We start from the raw sequence: 17,745 nt of genomic DNA, 5'->3' as shown, positions 1-17,745 counted from the left end.
AGCCAAGAGTCTGTTCCACAGACGCACTCAGTCCTGGGGATATCATTTGTTCATCCGCTCACTCATTCAGTCAGTCAATAAACATTCCTCAGGCAGTATGGTTACAAAGAGCATGCAGTTCATTCATTTATTTACACTCATTCATTCAGCAAACACTAGGCACCAGGCCTTGTTTGTCCTAGGGATGCACAGATAAAATGCTCCTTCTCTGCCCCCAAGTTGCTCACAAGACGATGGAGGACACATCAGTAAGCTGAAGACATCAGTGAGTGTGTGATGACAGCCTTAACAGTGAATTTCTGAGGTGCCGAGAAGCCCAGAGGAGGGTACCCAGCTCCACCGAGGAGATGGTGGCTTCACTGGGGGTGGTAACACCTGAGCCGAGCCCAGAAGGGCACACAGGAGTTAACCAGGCAGCACCGCTGGGAGAAGGTGTCTCTGAGAGGGAGCAGAGCTGGACCCAGGACCCAGAACTAAGACCCAAGACCCTGGCCCGGCGCTGGCAGCTGGTACAGCAGGAAGAGTCAGGGGCACTCAGGTCAGGTGTTGGCATCTCTCTGGGCCTCACTTTCTCACCGTCGAGCAGGAGGCAGGTGGGACCCTAAGATTCCCTGCCCCCCACACTGGGGGGTTGCAGTGGGCCCTCCCCTAGGAACTGGCTGGGCACCCGGGGAGTGGCTTGGAGGCCCAGGCCGACCAGGCGCTGCTCTGAAGCCTCGCAGCTCTGGACTCTTCTCCTTCTTCTCACCCTGCCCAGGCCTGAGAGGACTGTGCGGTCTCCTAGGACCGAGGTACTCAGAACGCCACCTCCTAGAGCAGGCCCGAGTCATCCTCCCATGTCTTAGGCTAGCCACTGTGAAAACCAATATGGCAGTTCCTCCAAAAGCTCAGCGTAGAGTTGCTACATGTCCCAGCAATCCCACTCCTAGGGATACACCCACAAGAATTGACCACTGAGACTCTTAACACAGTCTGTAGGCCCATATTCACAGCAGCATTATTCACATTGACCAAAAGGTGGAAGCAACCCAGTGGCCATCAACAGATGAATGTACAAACAAGATGCAGTAGGTACATACAGGGTACAGGGGAATAGTATTCAGCCACAGAAACGAAGTTCTGATTCTGCTACAACATGGATGAACCTTGAAATCATTATGCCAAGTGAAAAAAGCCAGACACTAAAGGACAAACGTTAAATGAATCCACTTTTATGAATTATCTAGAATAGGCAAGTTTGTAAAGGCAGAAGGCAGATTAGAGGTGACCAGGGGCTGAGGGGTCACGAGGCTGGGGAGTTATTGCTTAAAAACCAGTACAGAGTTTCTGTCCGGGATGATGGAAAAGTATTGGTAACAGACAGTGGTGATGGTTGCACAACAGTGTCACCGAATCGTACACCTAAAACTGGCTAAAATGGCATATTTTATGTTGTATATGTGACCACAATTTTTAAAAGAGAATCGTAGACTGGCTTTTGCAGAAGGCTAACCAATCGATACTTGATCTGCCAGCCCCTCTCCAGCCCGCCTCCCCGGCAGGCTTTTCTCCCCCCTAGGATTTCTCTCAGCATCGCATTCTGCCAGGCTGGTGTGTTTCATTTTTGTTTTTATTTCCTGCATCTGCTACCGCCAGAATCTATTATTGCTCTCCGGGGCTCCGTGCCCCTGACAGCGATTATTTGTACATGTAAATCAGGGAGCCCGGGACAAAGCTTTAATGACAGTCTCTTTGGTGGAGGCGGTGGAGGCGACTGCATGAGATGAGTGAGTGCCAACTCCCACCAGGTCCTCTTTGCTGCGTGTTCAGGAATGGGTGGGGGTGAGAGGCTGACCCCAGCCGGTTCAGTTTCAAGGAACCCTTTCTGGTAGTAACGTTCAATCTGGATCCTGCGGGCACTGCCGCGGTATCCTCCCAAGGCAGGCTTCATTTTCGAATCCCCAGATCCTACTGCAAGGCTGGGTACCTAGTAGCCCTCAGTTTAAGACCGTTGGGACTTAGAGCATCTAGTCGTGCATCCCTGACGCTGGCTTCAGTCACCCCTTCCTTTCCTCCTTCCCTTCTATCTGTCAGTGACTTTGCAGTCCCAGAAGGCAGGCGGGGGGTTCTCTCAGACCTAAGTCCAGGCTACTTGATACCGAAGAAGTGCTTGCCCTGAAAGAGAGGAAATACAGCAGGTCGAGACTGGGGACAGTTATCAACTCTTGATGTGAACTGTGGAAGCAGGGAAGAGGTCCAGGGTGAACCAGAACCCAGAGAGCGGGGAAGACTGAGGGTGTTACCAGGCTTGCTTTGGGGAGGGGGCGTCAGTCACCGTGGACCACCTAAGCTATTTACAGGCCAACACCGAAGGGAACAAGCAAGGTGCAGAGCAGCAGTGTAGAGCACCCTGCTATTTATGTCAAAAAGATACATGTTTGCGTGTGCACAGAACATCCCTGGGAGGGAGGCATAAAAATTGTGACAGTAATTTCCTCTGGCCGTGGGGTGGCAGAACCGGGATCCAGGGCCAGAAGTAGGAGGAATACTTAGCTTTTCATACTTAACATTTTATGCTGCTTAAATTCTTTACCTTCTTTGCCATATGCTTTTAAGTGCCTAATTACAAAAACAAATTTTAATATTTTTTTAGGCCAGCGCCATGTGTTGTAAGTGGGCAGGTGGCTGTCGGGGCAAGTGAGGGAAACGTCGCTGTCCCTCCCTGTGTGTCCTCGTTGTGAGCGCTATTCCAGGGAGGGTGGAGATGGGGGTGGAGAGGGGCCGTCTGTCCCTGGGGAGCTCACCCAGGTGTTAGGTGTTCCTTGAATTCCTTTCTGAGGAAGAAAAATTCCTTTTTCCAAAGTTCATTTCGTTGCTCTTTGTCCGGCCTTGTGGAGGAACCCCTCTGGCCTTGTGTCTGAAAGACTCTGCCTCGCACCCTCTGGGGTCTTTTGTCTTCTGCAAATCTTTTCTCTTTAAATTTTGGGAAGAATCAGGCCTTACCAATGATCAGCCTCATGTGGAAGTTAGTTTTTGTCAGAGTAGTTGTACTACACACACACACACACACACACACACAATACGCACACACACGCACGCACGCACATACGTGCACACACGCACATGCATACACACGCACATACGTGCACATACACTCGTATACACATGCATACATACACACATACACATACGCACACATACACACATGCACACACACACATACACACTATCCCTGGGGAAATTCAACATCTCCCTTCTCCCTCTAACCTTCTTACTGAAATGTCTTCAAGATGGCTGAGGGTATTACTGTTAATCTCATTTCCCCAGACATCGATGGAGGGAGGGAAAAACTCAGAATGTTACAGAATATTTTGAGCAGTGGAAACTGTTTGTTAAGGAAGGAAGTTGTCTCCTGAGCTGAACTCTGTAGTTCACTGCCATTAACGTTGTAATAATATTTTTCTTAAATAACCAAGCTTCCTAACATTACTATCCCACTTAACTTGTAATTTCAGACAATAATTTCCATGTTAATTGGAGGAAATTAAGACGTTAGACCAAAATACATATGATTCTTGCTTGAAGTTGTTTTGAATATCCCTGTTAAGGAACTAGTTATTGTATTTTCATTATTTTCGTTTCCACAAATATTTATGGACCATCTCCTTTGGGCCCAAAGAGAACTGTGGGATATTCAGAAGTCTGAGATAAGCGCCCTCCCCCTCCTATGAGCTGACTGTCACCTTGGAGACATTCTCTACCCGGGTGGCCAGAGGAGAAGTCCAGAAAAGAACCAATGTAGGCATGAAAAGAAAGGAGAAATCCGAGCCGAGTAGGGAGGCTGGGAGATGTGGAACTGGATGGAGAAAGAGCCTTGGGTGGCCCTGGGAGCTGGGCCACCAGGATGAAGGATAAAGGGGAGGGGAAAGGGTGGGTGGAGAGGTGGCACGGCCAGGCATTGTGAGTGAGCCGGGAAACAAGAGCCAGCTCTCCTCATGGAAAGATTAGTGCATGTCTAGGACACAGTGTGGTTAGGATGGAAAAGGTGTGGGCTTTAAAGTAAAAAGGCCTGAGCGTCAATCCTGCGTCTGCTACTCACCAGCTCTGTGGCTTCCAGGATGTCTCTCTTACTAAGAATCCATTTCTTCATCCGCGAGTGGATATGGTGAGGGAATATCACGCAAGGCTGTCGTGAGATTCCATGAGCACATGAGTGGAGTCGCTGACTTCCTCCACCACCTGCCGCAGGTGGAGTACTGGGGCCCAGTGAGAGTTAGGAGGGAGTTGTGATTACAGGGAGAAGTGAACACCAGGCCGAGAAATTGGAGCTCTGTCTTGCCAGGCATGAGAGCCCAGAGAAGTGGGATAGTAAGGGTCATGCTTTAGTTGGGTCCATCAGGTAGTGGCCTCTGGGAGGACTGACCAGGCAGGGAAGCTAGAAGCAGGGCCACAATATTGCAGGAATTCGGTCATGGGATATAAGGGAACATCTCCGAGAACATAGGGGTGGGGCTTAATGGATAAAAGGATGGGTGGAGGAATGAGACAACGGTGAATCTAGGCCTCGGAGCCAGTGTGTTGGGACGACCATGATGCCACTGGCAGAAAGGAGCAAGGCTGCCTGAAAAACTGATGGGAGGTGGGTACTGAGCACAGCCTGGCATGGGGTGACAACCGGACATCCAAAGGAAACATCCAGCTGAGAGGAAAGTCCTAGGGAGAGTGGTCAGCTCTAGAGGTAGATCTGAGAGTCGATCCTCTCATGGATCATGCACAGGTGTGCATGCACACGTGTGCGTGTGCTTGCGTATGCCTGCATGTGTGTGTGTGCAAACATTCGTGTGTGCACGAGTATGTGTGCGCACCTCTCAGAGCCAGAGAGTATTGTGAAGGTTCGGAGTGGCCTTTGGTGGACACCAAAGGTGTTCGCAGTGAACTGGACACCAAAGGTGTTCACAGCGGGGGAGGGGCCGCACTGAATAGGGTGGATCCTAGGGTCAGATGGGACACCGAGTTAAAGGGAAATGAGGTCAAGACAAGGTCACTGGATTCCGTGAGAAGGTGGCTTTCAAAGAGCGCAGTTTCAGAGCCTGAGCCAACACAATTGCCCCCCTTCCTGGCCAGCCATAACCTTTCTTGCCTGGGCCACGCTAGCATTTGGCTTCATTTGGTTTATTCTTTCATAGATTGCTATGTCCTGTTCCACGTGTGATTCTCGCCCTGCCCGATGTGTGCACGAGCATTTTGAGAACGTGCTTGTGCTCTCTCCACCTCTGCACACCTAGCATGTGGGAGGCACCTTCTCCACCCAGGGCAGGATGAATCCGTGCTCCCAGGTGCTCAGGAAAAATACCTAGAGGTCATCCTGGCCCCTCTCTTTCTCTCACACTCGACATCCACGAATTCAGAAACCTCGTCGGGCCAACCTTGTCACCACCGTGCCCACCCTGGTCCGTGTCTCCATTGTCTCTTGCCTGGATTATAGTAAAAGCCTCCTAACCCATTGTCCTGCTTCTGCACCCTTTTCCTTTTCAGTCTGTTGTCAACCCCTCAGCCAGGAACTCCATCTAAAATGATAGGCAGATCCCACCACCCTGCTGCTCAGAGGCCTCCAACGGCTTCCCATTCTGTTCAGAATGAAAATTCTAGTCTTGCCCAGCCCTACCTGACCAGGTCCCTGCCAGCTGTGCCACATCTCCCGGCGTGCTCTGCTCCAGCCACGCTGGCCTCCTCGCTCTTCCTCCAATCCCCCCTCCCTCCTGGAACACTGTTTGGCCGCTTCCAGTCTCTGCTGTGCTGTCATCTAACCAATGAGGTTTCCTGACCACCTCATAGAAAAGAGCGACCCCCTCCCCAACTCCTGATACCCCGTCCTTTTTAGTCTGCCTTCTTTTGCTCCGGGGCTCTTATCTCCGTCTGGAATACTATGCATTTGCTTGTTTATTTATTATTTATCTCACCCAATTAGAAGTGTATTCTGTGAAGATAGGGAGTTTGTTTTCCTTAATGCTGTGAACCCAGTGCCTAGAACAGCCCCTGGCACATAGCAGGTGATTAAAAAATATAAGCTGCATGAAAGAGAAGGGAAACAGATTTGCAGGGTGCTTACCATGTACTGAGCTGTGTCTTAAAGCACTTTCACTGATACCGTTTACTCCTTGCAACAATCCATAGAGTACTATTATTCCCATTATATAGACGAGAAAACAGATAAATACAGATATAAATCAACATTTATTATTTAAACTGAAGATTCAGAATAGAGGCAGAGAGCAGGGTAGAGGGAATGAGGAGATCATTTGACTTCAATTTGCTCTCATTCATTCATCCATAAAATATTGAAGAAGCACCTAAGTATGTCAGGTCCTCTGCCAGTTTCTGGGGATCTAAAATGGAATAGAAAACTATTCTCAGTGTCCAGCCTGGTGGTGGAAACAGCCGTTTAAACAAAAACTTAGAGCAATGTGGTAAGTGCTGTAAGAGAGGTAGAAACTCATCATTCAGAAAGCATGGGCAGGAAAATGGTTCATCTGGAGAAGTCAGAGAAGGCTCCCTGGAGAAGGTGACGTTGGAGGTGAATCTCTGTGAACGAGTGCTATGCATTCAAGAAAACTGGCTGTTCCTGGAAGGATTCAGGCAAAGCTCTTGAACCTGGCATGTGAGGGCATAGCCCAGCTTCCACCCATCTCACCAGCCTCGTCTCCTACACAAAGTTCTTATTAGTTCCTGCATCACGATGCTATTTCCTACACTTGCAAATGCCACTTCCTCTGTCTGGAACGCCCTCCTACCCACCCCTCAGTGTCTCCTCCAGGGTGCACCACCACAGGATGGACCTGTGCCCTTCTTTGAGCCCTGTATTACCCTCCGGATAGACTAGCTCATTGTCACACTTGTGTGGCTCCTTCCGAACCAGAACCCCTCTGAGGACAAACAGTCTTAAACACGTTGTTCTTGCTACTGTGTGACATTATGGGACCTGTCACAGGGTGGACATTCAACATATGATTTTTTTTTTTTTGGTCGAGCTGTGCGGCTTGGGGAATCTTAGTTCCCTGACCATGGATCGAACCCGTGCCCCCTGCAGTGGAAGTGCAGAGTCCTAACGACTGAACCGCCATGGAATTCCCTCAACAGACGATTTTTGGACTGAGCTGAGCCTGGGCTGGAAGGGAAAAGTGGGTGTTTGAGGCTTGGGAAGACCCACGTGAGTGAGGGCAGCTGGGAGCAGCGGCTGAGCAGGCCTGGTGGAGTGAGCCACAGATAGTGAAGTCAGGTCCCTCAGGAGGCGGCGTCAGGGAAACAGGAGCTCCTGGGCTGTGGAGTGTGGATGGAGCACGCAAAGGGCCCTGCCCAGGGCACCCTTCCAGCTGCCCGTGAAGAAAAGCCAAGCCTGCTGAGAGACATAAGCCTTGGGGGCCATCTGTGCACATGAGGGTCCTGGCTGAAGACCCACGTGGGGTGCCTTGGAGCCAGTGGATTGGTCACAGGGCTGCGGGAACATCACTTCCTGCTCGCTGCACACCTGGACTGCTGACCCCTCAGCTTGGCCACCTGAGTGGCGGGATCTTTCTAAAACTGGAATGAGGCACAGAAGCAGTAGCTGGGGGGGTGGGGCTCTGGGGTGGATAAGAGCAGAATCTGTGCCTCCTTCCTGTGCTCCTACAGTTCTGGGGGCAGTTAGCCTTGGCTGTGTGCATGAAGGTCTCCCAAGCACCCAGTTCTGAGTTCCTGAAAGGGCCGCTGTTAGCATAGCATCAGGTAATGAGTAAACACTTGGAATGAATAAAGGAATGAATGCATGAATGCAAGCTAAGTTGCAGGGCTAAGTCAGAAGTGGGCAAACCTGGCGCTTATATTGGGGCTCCTGACCTTCAACTTATTCCCAGGGTCGCCCCATTCTTCCCTTTCTCAGTCCTTACCTGACCGCTGATTATCATGTCGGAAGTCCAAGAAACACCTGTCAGGTTTCCCCAGGTCAGGTTCTAATCCCAGCTACAGTCTGAGTGGGTAAGTCAAGTTGCTTACCTCCCTCCCTGGGTGTGGGATGGGCATCAGTTACTGAGCCCCTCAGCTGCCTCCCTGGGGAAGTGGAGAACTGACCGCTTGGCCCAGGGGCAGGGCAGGGTGGTGGAGGGCAAGTGTGCTTGACTAGGAGTCAGCATTGGTGGATTTGAATCCTGGCAGCACCACTTACTCATGACCTTGGGCAAAGCTATTTAGCATCTCTGAGCCTCAACATATTTATCTGTTAAATGGGGTTAATTATATCTGCCACATTTATTTCCAAGGATCTCTGGGGAAATGAAAGGCTATGTAAGTGTTTCACAAATAGCACTGGTAGAAGTCTGAGACTGTTGTCCTGAGGGTCTCCTTCTCACCCCCCACCCTCCAATCTCAGAGAGCAAGAGTGAGGAACCTCGGAGAGGGGGGCAGCGCTGGTCCCCTCGCGTACTCCTGCCTGCTGTCCTCCCGGCTTTCCTGAGCTCAGGCTCTGAGCCAGAAGTGACCCTGATGCTCCCTTGAAGCCGCAGAGCAAACCCAGAGGGACCCAAAGCAGCCTGGTCTCTTCCTGTGTCTCCATTTGTTTCTGAGACTCCATCCCCCGCCTTCCCCTCAAGGCTGTGCTGGGGTTGAGAGAGGTGGGCCTTGCCTGGGAGACGGAGGACTCTCCTTCTCTGTGAGTGACTGATGCTCAGTCATCCCTGGGCTGACTGTCCAGGGCCAGGGTCACTGTCCTCTGCTTTTTGTCCTGAACTCTCTCCAGGGGAGGGAGAGAAAGAAGCCTGCAACTGCGCTTTGAAGCTGTCATGTGGCTTGGGGGCGTGTGGGGATAAGAAGGGGGCAGAAAGGAGTGGCTCCCACCCTGATTTTGGAATCACGTCTTTGGAACAGAGCTGGCCAAGGCTAGGGCTGGAGATTTCTCTATTCTCACGCCCCATTAGCCCTTTTGGGTCCCTCCCTATCAGACTGATAATAATAATAATAAAATAATAGTAGCAGCAAGCGGTTTTTGAACACTATGTACTAGGCACTGTGCTAAACACTTTGCATGTGTATCCCATTCAGTCCTATCTGGGGGATTATTAGTATCGTCCCCATTTTACACATGCGGTCACCGAGGCACGGAGGGTCCCCCAGCTGGCAGTAGCGGAACCAAGATTCAAACCCCGGCATTTAGAATTACATGGAAAGGAGGGGATGGTCCAGTAATGTAGCAGAGCTGCCTCTGGGAGCTCAGCGTGCTTGAGGGTGGCTGGAGTGCGGGTGAGTGAGTGTGTGTGTGTGTGTGTGTGTGTGTGTGTGTGTGTGTGTGTGTCTATGTGTGTATGTGGTTGAAAGAGAGCAAGGTATGTGCAGGAAGGGGAAGGGGAGTTGTGGTGCCTGCTGATGTCAGGTATTATTTGTCCTGACAGAACATACCCAGGTCCAAACAGGCAGAGTCCCACATTTCGTCTCTGTGGGGAAACCTGCAAACAAAGCCTCCAGACTCAGGGAAAGCTTCCTGGGATCTGAACACATGCCTGGCACACAGCGAGCATTTAATATTTGTTCGGTGACTCAAAGGATGGATGGACCCCCCAAAATAAATTTCTGACCTAGGGGTCGGAAGATGAGATTCAAGTTCTAGCAGATGTGGCGTGTGGCCCTGGGCAAGTCTTATCCTCTGTCTAGTCCCCGGGCCTCCTTCTCCGGGAAATGAAGGTGCTGGTAATAGATGCTTATTTCAGCCCCAGGCTGAAGCACGCTGCACAAGCTGAGAATCTGAGCTCAAAGGCATCAGCTTGCTCTGCTCACCTCCAGGGCCCTGGCCTGGCTCTGGCTCAGGAAGCTTTTGTTTGGAGTCAGATCAGATGCTGCCAATCCGCTGCGGGGACTGGGAAAGGACTGCGGGCAGTGAGGACAGAGGCCAGAGAGAAAATGTCTCAGCTCACCCCCGACACTTCAGGGGTGCAAGAGTCTCCAGCCCATATCCCCTGGGGAGAGGGGGGCACCAGGCCGTCCTTCCCCTTGGATTGATCAGACAAAAGGTCCTAAACTCTCACTGCCTAAGACCCTTGGGAAAGGACAGGGCCCCCAGAGCGGGACTGACTTCTGCATGCAGGAAGGAATGTGGTATCTGATTTCACTTCCCACAGCCGCCAGCATAAAGTCGATATTTTTTTGTGGTGCAGACAGTAAAGAGAGAATACAGTGTTGAATTGTTTGGCATTATCAAGGATTTCAGCTCCCCAGGACTTCTGCATAAAGAGATGGAAATAGAGCTGTCGGAGCCAAGAAAAACATAGAAGTATATGAATTTATTACATATTATCTTTCCTCCTTCCAAACAGCCCTGGAAATGTCAAAAGATCATCTATTGTTTCATTGTTGATTAAAAAAAAAAAAAAAAAAAGGTTTGGGTTTGGTGGGCTGTGGGCTTGGGCATGAGGCTGCAAGTAGGAGAGGAAGACACAAATGTTTCCCCAGGGCGAGCTTCAGGAGGCCCAGCCATCTTTCTAATTCTTCCTTTCTGGGTGTGAGTTTCACAGATGTATTTAGGCCAGGGCAAGCATGTGACTGCACATTTACTCGCTTGTAAATGTGTAAGTGCCCACTGTGTGCAAGGTTCTGTGCGTGGTCCTGCTGGGGATCCCTGGGTCAAGCTCATCGCTGCAAGGGGCTCAGGGCCTGGTGCTGACCGTGCACTATGTGGTCATGGCATCTCCGACACGGCTAGCTGTCTGCCCGGAGAATCCGGAGAGGGGCTGGCTGTGCCACGCGGAGGAGATCCAGGAAGGCTTCTCAGAGAAGGTGACATCCGAGCTGGACCTTGAAGGATGAGTAGGCTTTCTCCTGGCACAGGAGGGGAGCAAAGGCATTGCTGGCAAAGAGGAGAAAGCATGATGACACAAGCTGAAAGGCCGCACTCAGCCATCAGATCTAGAAGTTGGGCCTGAGGGCAGGGAGTAGCCGAGCCGACTCTGCGGCCCTGAGCTGGCCCAGCCCCTGGCAACCCACTGAGTAACTGAGGCCTTGTCTGATTCGAGATCTGCTTTTCTCACTCTCTTCTGATGCTGACATGGGTGTAATTCTCCACGTGTGACGCTCCCACTGACCACCCCGCACCACTGCCCTCAGTAGGCTGGCCTGGCGGCTGGGCTCGGGGCCCTCCGGGGAGGAAGCCGGCCCCTGGCTTACCTCCTAGCTCCCCTCCTCAGGCGAGAGAGAGGCTGACTGTGGAGGAGCTGTTGGCCACCCCATGTACCGGGGGTACCACAGGGCCAAGGGGATTGGGTCAGGCCCTCCAGGGTCAAGACTTTCAAGGCTCCCAGCGCCAGAAGCCTTCAGTCTCGTGTACAAATGGTGCCTGATGAGGAAGCAGGGCAGACAGATAGGCCGGGAGCCTCCACGGCTTTTCCTCTTCTGGCCGGACACCCCCTCAACGGGAGGCTCAGGATCCCCTCCTCCCTGCCCTCCGCACCGCTCTTTTCCCAGGAGATCGCAGAAATCAGGGGATTTCTGAGTTGTGAGAAACCTTGGGGACCCAGAAGCCTCTGGAGCAGTGTGGTTGTTCAGCTCCAACCTGAACCCCCAGCTCAAACCCTGGCTTCCCAGCCCACAAGATGCTCCTTTCACAGCTGGTCAGCTCTTCCTTTCGTTAACCTAAAGCCTTCCTCCCATGGCTTCCTCCTAAACAAGGAGATCTGTGAGAGGCCGCTTGCTCAGAGGTCTGGCCTCTGTCAGCTCCAGGCTCTAGAAGGGACACAGGCTGAGTGGGCCCAAGCCTCTGCTTGGTTTCCCCAGCAGCTCATGTTGATGCTGCTATGCTGGGTGCAAAGAACCAGGCAGAAGATTCCTTTCACACAGACGGCTGTGTCTCCGCATCTTCCAAAACCTTAACCCCCAATTAGGTAAGAGAAACCCCAAGCCCGGGAGAAAAGCATAACCTCAATCCCGTACTTCTGAATTCTGCTTTTCAGTTTTCATATTCTTCTTGCGCTTGTTTCTCTTGTGACCCTCAAACTACCCTGAGGGGTAAACAGAGCAAGCACTGCATTACTCTCACTTTTATAGATGAGCCAGCGGGGGTCCAGACCAAGTGACATGCCTGAGCTCATAGAGCTCGTTTGTGGAGAGCTGGCACTGGGCTGCCGTCTCCAAGCTTCTGTTCACAGCCCGGCCACCCCGCCACATCCCCAGGCAGGCCCCAGGCCCGGGAAGGATGCAGGTGCAGCGGTGGGCCCTTCCCTGCCCAGAGCCAGCGCTGATCTGGACCTGTGGACAGTGCGACCCCACGCCTGGCCTCGGCCTCCCCAACCCCGAATCAGAAGTCCAGCGTCAGGGCCTCTAAGATTCCTCGAATCCTCAGGGCTCCTGTTTTATCAGAAAACTGCCACTTAAACATTTCTCTTTCTGCTTTGGGGAAACGTTGACATAAATGGAGGACAGAGCTGAATCAGCATCGCAGAACCGTGGGCGGAATTGAGTGTCTGTGTAGGGACAGGCGCTAGGAAGATGACACAGAAAAAGACCCCATCTATGCCCCTTACCGCTGGAGCACAAGGAGGCTGGTGGGCGAGAGCAAGTACAGGGGTGTTTACGGTAACGTGTTCACTGCCTAACCCTCTACCCGCCCTTCATCCCCACTCCCTTCCTGCTGCCCCAAGACAGACATGTGCTGCCTGTCTGAACTAGCAGCTTAATACAGACCAATCCCAATAGGCTTCTTGAAGAATGCAGGGAGGTTGCCAGGCCCTGGAAATGGCACGGAGCACGGCTGGAGGGGACCCTCCACACACATAGGGAGCTTGGCAGCCTGATGGATCCAGAAAATGGTTCTGGGCCTCCACAGGGAAGGCTACTCAGGTGCGGCTGCTCAGAAGTAGGTTTGCTTGTGTAGAGACCGAGAAGAGCTGATAATGCCCTGGACGGCAGTCCCAGCCCCAGCTCCAGGGACCTGTCTCACCCAGCTCTGGCCCTGAAAGGAAGACGTTCTGTTCCCCTTCCCTGGAAACCCCCTCAATTACAGGAAGCTGGGTGTTATCTTAAGGTCTGTAAACGGCCTGCCTGCTTTTCCAGCTGGAGCTGTTCATTCAGAACAATTAGCACACAGTTTAGAGCTGGAATGGAACATATGGCAGGGGGTCCCCAGGAGTGAGCGTGTGGCAGCCCGAGAAGGAGGGAAGCGGCCTGGGGTGGGGCGGGGTGGGGGGGAGTTGGAAAGGGGGTGCTCCAAGCAGGTACACCTGCTCTCAGTGTTGGAGGGAACAGAAGTGTGGGCTTGTGCAGACGCCTTCTGCATCCCAGGTCATGAGTGCATCCAATGTCCCTTAAACTGACATTTTATGTCAAGAGACTTGAGAAGCCCCATAAGCCTGGGGAGCATCCTTCTCTGAGGAGCTTTAGGGCAGATGCCCAGGGTCTGTTCTGGGGTGAGGGTGGGAATCCTGAGGAGCTCGTATTTACCCAGACGCCCTTTGACGTTCGTTCGTTCCCTAAACTGACGGGACCTACTCTGTGCCAAGAACTGTCCTAGGCATTAGAGAGACATCTGTGAAGAAGACAAACCAAGATCCCTGCCCTCGTGGAGTTTTCACTCAGACGCGGCACAGCGGTCAACTGCTGAGCAGGTTAGAAGGCAGGTTAGCCTCTTCCCAACTGGCACGGTCAGCCCCGTGACGGCCTTTTTACATGCGAGGAAATGAAAACTCAGAGTCTGTGAAAACCTGTTCAAGTTCTCTGAGCTAGGAAGTGGTGAGGTCTGGACTTAAACCCATCTGGCCCAATGCCTGTGGCACTCACCTTGCCTCAGAGACAGACAAGACGCCCCAGCCCATACGGGCAACCTCCAGATGGTCTGCGAGGCCGCAGAATCACCGACTCCTGCGCAGGGAGATGTTCAAATGGCTCGGGCCCTCAGCCTTTCCCGGAGGAAGGGTAGCTCCTGGAGATTTAGTGTCCTGCCTAAGGACACATCCGGTCACACTGTCGCAGAACAGGAGCCTGGAGGTTCTTTCTATGGAACCATGCCAACTTGTCAGGTCTTCGCAGCAAGCCCGCAGCTGTGCTCTCAACAAGAGCCAGCCTCCCGCGATTCCAGAGACCGTGCACTGTCCCCCAGGCCCACCTGCCCCGCCTGTCCCAGGTCAGAGGGACCCACGGGCTGGACGGGGCTGACTCATGGAGCCTCCCTCGGGCCGGGATGTGGCACCACAGGGGAGGGGGCCGCCGAGCAGCGTGGCCACGCCACCCCCAGCCTGAGTTTCACTGTGCTTGAAGGAACGGCTGTAAACAGGCGTCTTGCTGGGTCAGGAGCTAAACAGCCCTCTGTCTGAAAGAAAAATGGCAGTAACAGCATCGGGGGCAACTGCGAAGGTGAAAGGGAGGGGAGAGAAGAGGCAAACTGACCATAATACGGTGTTTATGAGACTTAAATTGGAGCCCAGGGCAGGTAAAGAACAGAGCTATAAATCCAGCCTCCTGAAAGAATATTCTGGAGGTAGGAGACACAAACTCACTTAAAATATGTCTGAGATGAGAACCTAAGATCGTTATTTTTGAGTAAGGATATAAAATGCTAAACAGTGCCTTTATTAGTCCTTTCTAAAAGCCAGGTGTAAAATACTGCGATTCCCAAGGTTGTGTTTTTCCTTTTTTTGTCTTTTAATGGCAGAAGTTAAAATCTCCTTAAGCCATTAGCCATCCGTCCCCAAGGTGAGCCCCCAAAGCGGTTCTGCCAGGGACCCCCTCCCCTCACCCAGGGGGCAGGGTGGCTGCCCCGCTAAGCCTTGCACACCCCTCCCCAGCCCTCTCTTGGCCCCCACTAGCTCCCAGTGCCCGCCTGGCAGCCGGTGGCTGAAAAGGCTGAGAAGTTTTATGGGTCTGCCCCAGTAGACCCTGTCTCCCACCATTTGCAAGTTTGGCCGATTGCTCCCCACTCACAAATACTTAATGCTGAAGATATTCGGCCACTGGAACACTGCCGGGCAGGCCTGCCCCAGGGTGAGCGGCGCTCACTAGCTCAGCCCGGGGTGCTCTCAAGTGGCATTTCTTCTCCCCATGCCAGCTCTCTTTCTTCCTTCCTTCCCACTCTTTCTTCCTTCCTTCCTTCCTTCCTTTCTTTCCTTTTATTTTCTTTTCTTTCTTTTTTCTTTTCTTTCCATCAAAGGCTGATGCTACCAGAGAAAAAAGTTCATAAAAATGTTATGTCCACCATAAAAGCCCTAATGTGGCATTCTGCATGATCCATGCATTAACATTAACATTTCCCAGACAGTTATTGTGAGATAATGGTCCCAGCCATAATTCAGCGGCAACGTTCCTTCGAGCAAATGTTATGGAGGAATAAATGACTTGCCGAGTGTGCTGCTGCAATGGGGTGGGGAGAGGTGAGCGGCTTGAAAATGCAGACTCTGGATCTTAGAGACCTCAGCACGGCTGTGGAGGGGGCTGGGGCTTATTCTAGGTCTGACCACAGACTCTCTATGGACCCTGAGGCCAGGCCCTCTACGTTCTGTCTCTGTTTCACACAAATCCCATCTTTCTTCTCAGTGCTATATTGGGAGAATTGGCCAAGAAAAAGGATTCAAGGCATCAGGCTTACAGGCAGGGCTGAGAGGGTGACGAGTGGCTTTGGTACCTTGACCCTCAGCATCCTCCCCCGCGTCACTCCTCCTGTGGTCCCAGCGCACTTCACCCTCACCTCTGGTACAGCACTTATCGCCTTGGAGTTTCATTACAGTAAGTCCCCTACGTACGAACCTTCAAGTTGCGAACTTTCAAAGATGCGAACATGCATTCCATCGTCATCAGGCGTGAGTGACATTGTAGCTTGCCTTCCATCTCCTATTGCTGACAATCCTTCAGCTCTACCGCCTCCCACCTCCTCTCCCTCCTCCAGTCAGTAACTCTTCTTGCCTGTTCACTCAGTGTCAGCCCCTGGATGCCAGCTGTTGTACTGTATACTACTGTACTTTTCAAGGTTCTGTACTGTAAGGTTAAAAGTGGTTATTTTTTGTGTTTGTTTTTTATGTATTATTTGTGCGAAAGGTATTGTAAACCTATTCCAGTACAGTACTGTAATAGCCGATTGTGTTAGCTGGGTACCTAGGCTAACTTTGTTGGACTTACGAACAAATTGGACTTACGAATACACTCTCAGAATGGAACTCGTTCGTGTGTAGGGGACTTACTGTATTTGTTGACATGGCTGTGTCCCCTGCTATAACCGTGCCCTCCGTATGAGCAGCAAACAGACCTTAGTCTTTTTGGTGACCTAGCACAAAGCAGATGTTCATTACGTGTTGGTTGAAAGTGGGGATGCATGAATGGATGCATGGATGGATGCATGGATGGATGCATGGATGGATAGATGGGTGGATGGATAGTTGGATGAGTGACAGCAACAGAAAAAGATCCAGAAATGAAAGCAGACCAAAAGATGAACAGGATTTGACATTAGGGATAAAGGGGGAAATACCTAAAACAACCTTTATTGAACAAAATCATAAGGGTGTGGGCTTGAATGGAACTTAGGGATCGGCCTCTGTGCTCATTTTACTCTTCGGGAACATGATACCTAGAGAGCTGGGGTCCAGGCCAGGACTAGAACTCTGGATACAAGTTGAATGCTCTACCAGCTACCATCTTGCTGCTGACATGCAGGCTAATAATATGCAAAAGAACCTTTTTCTACTCTCAAGGAGTTGCTTCCTAGTGGAGGGGACACGTCAGGCACAAAATCAACTTTCCCACAACTCATGTGGAGTTGCAGCGGGAAATGTCTTCAACTGGGAGACTAAAAGTCACGACAAAGGATATGGGCCTTGGAGGGTGAACAAAACCAGAAAAGGCAAACTGGGAGGGGAGGGAGAACATTTGAGAAGAGGGAACAGGGTGGGCAAAGGCACAGAGATGGCTGGAAAGAAGAATCCCTCACAGATACTTAATTTGTATCAGTGGGTGTTGAGTGCACGATCCCGGGAGACCACTGGCTCTTGGGTTGAACTTCCTTAGACCGTGCCCCTTTACTGCTCCCTGCTACTCCTCCTGACAAGTTATCAGCTTGTGGTGACACTCTTGGCCGCGTGGCCAGCTCTCTGGCTTGCGCCCGGCTGGGCCTTGCCAGCTCCACTGGCCCTCCCAGCTCCAGGGATGGCAGCCACATCCCGGTCTTCTTTCCTACCTCTACCCAGACATCAGGAGCCACCTTCCTCCCAGAAGTGTTAGGACGGGGGAATCTCTGTGAGAAGCACAAGGGAACATGTGGACGCTTTTCCAAATGCCACATGTCATGACCACTATGATCTCTCCCAAGAGCAGTTGCCCAGAATGCGGGACCAGATTTATTACACCGGCGAAGGAAATGGGGACCTCTACAATGCATTCGAAGGACCCTGGAGAGGCTTGGCCCCAATCAGAAGCATCTTCCTCACTCAGGGGTCTCATCATGTCCTAGAGCTGGCAGGGGCCTCGGAGGTCGACTGGCTTAACCTGCTGAGCTGTGAAGGCATCTCCAGTAGCAGACTTCTGTTCTCTTCCTAATAAGTCCTGGTGAGGGCACCTCTTCCTGCTGGGGCAGCTCTCACTGGTAGAACACCCTCACATGAAGGGGAATTTTTCTCTATCACTTCCACCTTTCTGTCCCAGCTCTGCTCTCCAGGCGTGCAGTGTAAGACCAATGCCTCCTCTGCAGAGCAGCTCTTTAAACACGGAAGACAATACGCACGTCCGTCCCTAAGTCTTCTGCTCGGCAGGTGTATGCCCTTCCGCAGCATCCCAGCC

The 17,745-nt window shown here is 51.9% G+C and overlaps 1 protein-coding gene across 6 annotated transcripts in view; it reads left to right on the top strand.

Moving 5' to 3' along the window:
- Window positions 1-17,745, top strand: part of PKNOX2 (PBX/knotted 1 homeobox 2) — a 258,304-nt gene that overhangs the window by 125,636 nt on the left and 114,923 nt on the right. The window contains exon 1 of one of the 6 annotated variants that reach the window (XM_029208077.1): window positions 1,705-1,766. The exons of the other annotated variants lie outside the window; for them this stretch is intronic. The gene's annotated coding sequence lies outside the window, so the exon portion shown is untranslated. Of the gene's footprint in view, window positions 1-1,704; window positions 1,767-17,745 lie in introns of those variants that run through there. 6 annotated transcript variants of the gene reach the window in all.

The sequence above is a fragment of the Monodon monoceros genome, unplaced genomic scaffold (genome assembly GCF_005190385.1).
Source record: "Monodon monoceros isolate NGI ecotype Baffin Bay Population unplaced genomic scaffold, NGI_Narwhal_1 Super_Scaffold_7, whole genome shotgun sequence".
Classification (NCBI taxonomy): Eukaryota; Metazoa; Chordata; class Mammalia; order Artiodactyla; family Monodontidae; genus Monodon; species Monodon monoceros.
Note: the sequence above shows the minus strand (reverse complement) of the source record. Positions and strands in the feature narration are given on the sequence as shown.